We start from the raw sequence: 8,110 nt of genomic DNA, 5'->3' as shown, positions 1-8,110 counted from the left end.
GGTAACACTGGACAGGGCAGTCAGGGAAGGCTCTGGGAACAGGTGACATTTGAGCTGAGACCCAAAGGATGAGAAACTAATGAGAGCTGACAAGAGGAGGAAACAGACTCTGATTCAGGAAACAGCAAGGTGTGTTTGGGAAAGAAAATAAGCATGTTCCAAGTGGAGAGAATAAGTAGAAGGTGTGGGTGGAGAGGCAGATAGTGGCCAATCAGGTAGGGACCTGTTTGCCATGGTTGGGAATTTGACTTTATTCAAAGTGTAATCCACATACCATTGGAGGATTTTAAACCAAAAAGTGATGTGGTCCAGTGTATATTTTTAAAAGAGCACTATATCCCCCAGCCCTACACTGGGTGTTGGGAAATACTGCATTGACAAAATTGCCCCCCCCCCGCCTTTATGAGACTTGAAGAACAGTTGAAGAGATGTGGTAGTCTTAAGAATAACACAAATAAAAGTAAAATCACAAATCATAATGAGACAAGGAAAAAAGGGGAGCAGGTTGCTAGGAGAATACAGAACTCAGCCCTGGAGCTTTCTTGACCAATGGGAGGGGTAGGTGTTCAGTGGGACAGACAATCATGAAGGAATAGGAAGACATGCTCTCATCCTTTGAGCCCTGTTCTGCCAAGCACTGTGCCATACTTGTAACACACATGAGCTTATTTAGTTTGCATAAGCTTCCTAAAGATAAAAGTGTTGTTATCCTCTTATACATAAAAGGAGGAGTATATGTATTACATCATCATAGAGTGAAGGTATTACATCATGAAACGTGGAGGTGATTCTAACACAAACCACATAACGAAGATTGAACAAGATTATGTAATGTAAAATGGTTAGCACATACCATGTGCTCGATATATGTTAGTTAGCTGTTTCATTATTTACATCATCCTAACAGACAACTTAAGAATTCTTCTTAGGCCACGAGGGGGAGGAGGAGGTGCAGTGTTCCCTCCTGAGCATGATGCTGGCTTTAGGTATTGATCTTAGGTATTGATCATTCTTCTCCTTTGGAGGAGTAAGCGGGAGAGGATGCAGTCTGAGTGCTCTCTCAAAAATATAAAAATTTAAAAAAAAAACTGTACAATTAATTGCATTGTCGCAGATGTACACACGAATGAAACTACTGCTCCATTCAAGACACAAGGCTTTTCCTCTAGGTCACAACTTCCCTGTGTCCCTTTGCAGTCCGTCACTGCCTCCACCCTCAGCCCCAGGCAACCACCGGCACTATACGTGGGCTTGCATTTTCTTTTTAAGATTTTATTTATTTATTTGACACATAGAGAGATGCCCAACAAGAGAGGGAACATAAGCAGGCGGAGTGGGAGAGGAAGAAGCAGTCTCCCAGCGGAGGAGCCTGATGTGGGGCTCGATCCCAGAATGCCAGGATCACGCCCTGAGCGAAAAGCAGACGCTTAACGACTGAGCCACCCAGGCGCCCCCAGGCTTGCATTTTTAACAACGTTATGTAAAAGGAACTCTTGTATACCTATATTCCTTTGTGCAGCATAAGGATTCTTAAATCTATCCATATTACTACATGGATCACCAGTTCAGGCTTCTTTATTGCTAAGTAGTATTCCTCTGTATGGATATATTCTGTCTGTATATTCACCTATTAATGGACATCTACGTAATTTCCAGGTTTTAGCCATTGTGAATAAAGCTATGATGAATATTCAAAAAAAATTCTTCTTAGGGCGAGGTTAGGATTGTCTTTGGGAAAAACCATTATAGGTAGACCAAAACTAGTGCTTCTTAAATAGTTTGCATGGATCATAGACTTAAATACTAGAGTTAAAACTATGAGATGCCTAGAAGAAAACCTAGGAGTAAATCTCCATGACCTTGAGTTAGGCAATGGTTTTTTAGATACAACACCAAAAGCACAGGCAACAAAAGAAAAAAATTGGATCTCATCATAATTAAAAACTTGTGCCCCAAAGGAAACCATCAAGAAGTAAAAAGACAACCCACGGAATGGGAGAAAATATCTCCAAATCATATATCTGATTAGGGATTTTCATTCAGAATATATGAAGAACTTTTATAAGACAATAATAGAAGATAAAGAATCCAATTAAAAATGGGCAACGGGGGGCACCTGTGTGGCTCAGTCGGTTGAGCAGCTGACTCTTGATTTCCACTCAGGTCATGATCTCAGGGTTCTGGGATCGAGCCCCACGTCAAGTTCTGCACTCAGTGGGAGTCTGCTTGAGGATTTCTCTCCCTCTCCTGCTGCCCCTACCTCCAGTCATGCACGCTCTCTCTTTCTATCTCATAAATAAATAAATAAATTGTTTTAAAAATGGGCAAAGGATGGGGTGTCTGGTCAGTGGAGCATGTGACTCTTGATCTCAGAGTTGTAAGTTTGAGCCCCACATTGAGTGTAGAGATTACTTCAAAATAAAAGCCTTTAAAAAATAGGCAAAGGATTGGAATAGACATAGTTCCCAAAAGAGACACAAATGGCCAATAAGGATGTGAAATGATGCCCAACATTAGTAGTTATTAGGGAAAGACAAATCAAAACCACAATGAGATATTACTTCTCACCCATGGGTGTGGCTATAATAAGAGTGAGATGATAACAAGTATTGGTAAGGAAGCGGAGAAATTGGAACCCTTGTGGTGGGAATGTAAAATGCTGTAGCCACTTTGGAAAAAGGTTTGGCAGTTCCTCAAAATGTTAAACCTAGAGTTGCCATGTGACCCAGCAATTCAACTCCTAGTTAATATCCAAGAGAAATGAAACATATATCCACACGAAAACTTGTACTTGACTGCCCATAACTTGCTCACGGTTATTATCCATAACACCTAAAAAGTGGAAACAAGACAAATATCCATTTTGTTTGTTATGAACGGATAAACAAAATGTGGTCTATCTATTCAGTGGACCTGGGTAAAAAAAAAAAAAAAAGTACTGATACATGCTACGACATAGATAAAACTTGAAAACATGCTAAAATAAGCCAAACACAAAAGACCGCATATTGTATAATTCTATTTATGTGAAATGTCCAGAACAGACAAATCTATAAAGACAGAAAGCAGACTAGTGGTTGTCTAAGGCTGGAGTGGTTGGGGGAATAGGGAATAGGAAATGACTGCTAATGAGTACAGAATTTCTTTTCGGGATAAAGAAAATGTTTTAAAATCAGATTGTACAATTCTGTGAATATACCAAAACCACTGAGCTATATACATTAAATTGGTGAATTTTAATGTATGTGTGTTATGTCTCAATATCTTTTTAAAAGATGAGCAATCATTTGGGAGATGTATTTTTCAAATATAAATTTCCTAGCTCTGCCCTAGAAACTGTGATTTGCTAGGTCTGGGAAGGAGCCCAGGAACCCTCACTCATCTCTCCAGTTTATTCTGATGCTGGTGGTTCAGGAACTGTACTTTGAAGAACGTTGCCCCCGAAGGCATAGGTATCCAGTAGCTTATGCAACAAAAAGATGAAAATAGGGGTGTCTGCGTGGCTCAGTCAGTTAAGCATCTGCCTTCACCTAGGGTCCTGGGATCAAACCCTGAGTTGGGTTCCCTGCTCAGCCAGGAGACTGCTTCTCCCTCTCTCTCTGCCCCTCCCCCTGCTCGTACTGGCTTTCTCTCTCTCTCTCAAATAAATAAATAAATAAATAAATAAATAAATAAAATCTTAAAAAAAAGAAAATAGTACTAATAGCTAGCAAGTATTGAGTGCTCACTATATGCTAAGCATCATTTTAAGTGCTTTACATGTTTTATCTCATTATCTCTATATACTATTACAGCTACTATAATTTCCCCATCACCACCTGCACATGAGGAAACTGAGGCAAAAGAAATTTATTGATTTGTTTAAGGTCACACAGCTAGTAAACAACATAACCAGGATCTGAATGTTAGGTCCAGACATTGTGGTTAAGCGGCTCCTCCTGAGAAAATGAGAGGAATTTGGGTTGAGTTGGGTTGAGTTGTTTTGTTGCTGTAGCTGAGAAGGAGCGGTAGAGACTTGAAGGTGGGAGATAATAAAGGAGCAAGCAAGATGATTTCTGTCCTGAGAAGCCAGAGATCCCAGATGATATATGGGCAGGAGGAAGAAACTGGGCCTCTATGATATTAAGCAACAAGCTTTAAGCCACACACCTGGGTACATTTATTAAACACCTGCCTTTGCCAGGTCCTGTGCTAGTCTGTGGAGATACAGTCTATACAGTACACTTCTTTTATTCCAAATAGCAAACTGATCCTGGCCATTTTTAACATAAAAGCAGTTAACTAGGAGGCTTTGAAGGAGCACACAGGGCCAAAGAGAAGACTAGGGAACCAGACTTGGAACGGTCAGGACCCAGGTAAAACAACACAGGGTCTGGGTAGCAGCCACCCGTCAGGTCAGCTAGGTACCACCAATGGAATGAGTGAACATTAACTACTTTTTAATGGTCTTACATTATGTCACTTAAGATTCAAAGTTCTTGGAAAGAGCATGAGATTAAGATTAGGTCCCATGCCTGCCTCTTGGCTGTGTGTAGGACAGCAAGAGAAGAGCACCTGTGAGAAGTCAGATGATGAATTTACTGTTTGCCTTAGGACAGCACACCCTGAAGGCAGCTGGGTGAAACCATTCGAGTGAAGGCAAAGGGTGATTTGATGCGGAATGGGAAGAAAAAGGCAAATGTCCACCAATAATGGTGGTGAGAAAGATGGACACAATCCCTCCCGCATTGGAGTTTATAGTCTAGCAGGGAGTCCTACAAAATAGAAGTAGTCAGACAAAATCATTAGAGGTTATGATTAGACCTATGAGGGCAACAGACAAGGAGCAATGACAATGAATGACAGAGGACCTACTATTGAGTAGATGGGGTAATCAAGGAAAGCCCGTTTGAGGAAGTAATATTTAAGCAGAGACCTAGAAGATGAGAAGAAACCACTGATATAAAGAACGGGCAATGGTAAACGGTATGTATGGGGAGGAGGGGACTGAGTTTGCAATGAGGGAGACCAATGTGGAGTGAAAGGAGCAAGAGGTGAGACTACAGAAGTACACAAGGGTCAAACGGCCTTTGTGAACCATGATGCTAAGTTGGATTTTTACCCTAAGAGCAATGGGAAGTCCATTATGGGGTTTCAAGGAGGATTGAAACGTGATCACAATTAAGACTTAAAAATTATCCCTCTGACCACTGAGTGGAGAATTGATTGGAGGAAGCCAGGGTGCTAGCAAGGAGACCAGTGAGAGGGTACTGCCATCCAACAGGGGGAAAAGATGGTGGCTTGCACTAGGGTGGTAGAGAGGAACAGGTGGATTCAAGAGGTATTTTGGAGGAAGCACGATCAATCATTTCCCAAATCCCTCTCTATCTTGTCCCTGGCACTCAGACCCTGGCTCCTGCAAAAGTCTGAAGGACAGTTCTATGAGACTTCCATTAACACAAATTTGAAAGACAGAAACTCAGATTGACGAGTATATAATATATTTAAACATGACTGAGGACTTTTCCCCTCCTGGTGGCCTGATGAGCAGCCATTGTTATGTATGACACAAGTAACCAACCAGGCAAGGACGTTCATGACATACTAGCTGTTCCCGCAGCAACAAATGGTCATAGAGGTATTACCCTGGGAAGGAGACATTACCTAAGCCAGAAATTCAAGAAAAACTAACCAAAATGTATAGGAACACACCGGACAATTATCCTTGTCCTCAGACTTGAACCCATTTTGACAAAAGCAAAACAGACTTTGATAAAATTTATAATTCCTTGGATCAACCCAAACGGAGATTTGCAAGATATGGCCTGGATGAGAAGGAAAGAACTCAAGAAAATCAGCAACAGACACATAAGAACAGAGTGAAAAACAAACAAACAAACAAACAGGGTTGCTATAAAAACAAAAAGAAGAATTAAAGATACGGCACTGGCTTGCTCTATGTTTGTGTAGATTTTTCACAGAAAACAAACTATATAAAAACTTAAAAACGAACAGTAACAACTCAGTAAGTATGGTGAGTGAAAGGCAGTGGCATATAGGGGAAAATAACTGAAGGTGTCCTTAAGATCGAAAAAGTAGGAAAGGCCTGATCTAGTTCATTGTACAGATTGGGAAACTAAGTCTCAGAGAGGAGCAGCTCCTGCCCCCAGGATCACATAGCAAGTCAGTGGCAGCACTGGGTCCAGAATCCAGGGTTCTCCTCACCTGTCTCCTATACCAGCTGCCTCTTGCTCCTGGGTTGGGCGTCTGGTAAGACCTAAAAGGAGACCCACACCAGCTCCTTCCTCAACCCTTGCCCCCAAGTGTTGTAAGGGCCCAAAGGAACCGGAAATCTGGCCTTCATAATGCCCCGAAGATAGATTTCTGGGACTCTGTGCCTCCAGGTCTCTCAATTTCCTTCCTGTCCCCTACCCACAAATGCCCACCATTGCAAAAGCCAACCTGTTAGGAAAACAAGACCAAGATATAAGCTAGACCTACAACCTGAAGGCTAACAATTGGCTTCCTCTTGCTCAGCTTCCTGTTTCTTTTTTTTTTTTTTAAGATTTTATTTATTTATTTGACAGAGAGAAAGACAGCCAGTGAGAGAGGGAACACAAGCAGGGAGAGTGGGAGAGGAAGAAGCAGGCTCATAGCAGAGGAGCCTGATGCGGGGCTCGATCCCAGGAATCCGGGATCACGCCCTGAGCCGAAGGAAGATGCTTAATAGGGGAGCCACTCAGGCGCCCCCAGCTTCTTGTTTCTAAATCCCTCTCCGGCCTCAGGAGCCATACTCTCCACAACTATGCATTCAGACCCCTCATGCCCTTCCCCCAAATACGCACAGACTTCCCTGCTCTGGCAAAGAAAATAGGGATAGTGGGCTTTGCTTGCTGCTTCCTCGCTTCCATTCCACCTTTCCTTTCCCCTTTGAATTCTCAGCCATGTGGTTTGAATGGGATTGACCTCAACGCCATTTCCAGAATTGGGCTCTAAATGGCTCAAACTAACCAATACATTCCAAATTCCTAGTCACAGTATTGGTTAAGGGATGAGCGTTTGACCCAAATCAGGTCAATTAGAGCTAAATAAAACAAAACAAAACAACAACAAAACAAAAAACCCCAAAACCTTCAATCGGTAATTTTGAATTGAGCCATTTGGGGAAATGGGTATTTTCTTTTCTGCCAGGTTTGAGCTTGGAAGCACCCAGACCTAGAAGCAGCTGGCAGTTTATACATACAAGACAAGACTAGGCCAAGGCCGAGGCCTAACTAATTCTACTGGTAAAAATACAATGAGCCACTTTTCAATTTAAGTAGTTTATTACTCACATACACAGCAAGAAGAATAAGACAGCTCCCTATGATCTTTGCTCCACACACCAAAAAAGACGACACTGAGTCAAAAGGGGCTGGACAATTACAACAAAAGTCGTGGGCACCCTGTCGTCAAGGGGCCAGTTCTAGACTGCAGTTAACAGGTTGTATATTCTGCAGCAACATTCTGAATACAGTGGGGCAGAAAGTTCCATTAGCTCCTCAGAACCTGGGAAGCAGTAAGAAAACAGTCCCATGATAGCCTCCCAGGGGAGAGAGGGAAGCAAGTAGAAGATGGCCTCAGTCTTACAAGCCTCACATCCTCTCATGTTCTGGGAGGGTCACAAGGCAGTCTGCCAAGACTCAGATAAGCTTTACAAACTTTTGCTCCTGTGGCCTACATGAATGAATACATGCAAGGTCACCAGGGTGCCAAGGCAGAGCCACTTCCCTACACTAGCATGTGGTCACAAAGAGAGAGCCTGTCAAGAATGAAGCCAACTCCTAGGAAGTGCTTTGGAAAAATCAGAAAAGACTGGATCTTAGTTCCATTATTTGAGACACTGGATCAAGTCTTGCCTGAAGGCAATTATTGGTAAACATATCAACCCAATTTCTTTTCTAGTTTAATCCAGTTTGAGTTGGGTCTTTAGGTACCTGTAATCAAAAGTTCCTGGGGCGCCTGGGCGGCACAGCGGTTAAGCGTCTGCCTTCGGCTCAGGGCGTGATCCCGGCATTATGGGATAGACCCCCACATCAGGCTCCTCCGCTATGAGCCTGCTTCTTCCTCTCCCACTCCCCCTGCTTGTGTT

At 42.6% G+C, this 8,110-nt stretch overlaps 1 pseudogene; it reads left to right on the top strand.

Moving 5' to 3' along the window:
* Positions 1–872: 872 nt before the first annotated feature.
* Positions 873–1,057, top strand: LOC123800950 (small nucleolar RNA U3; annotated as a pseudogene).
* The last annotated feature ends 7,053 nt before the right edge of the window (positions 1,058–8,110 follow it).

The sequence above is a fragment of the Ursus americanus genome, chromosome 22 (genome assembly GCF_024610735.1).
Source record: "Ursus americanus isolate L20-20 chromosome 22, mUrsAme1.1.p, whole genome shotgun sequence".
Lineage (NCBI taxonomy): Eukaryota > Metazoa > Chordata > Mammalia > Carnivora > Ursidae > Ursus > Ursus americanus.
Note: the sequence above shows the minus strand (reverse complement) of the source record. Positions and strands in the feature narration are given on the sequence as shown.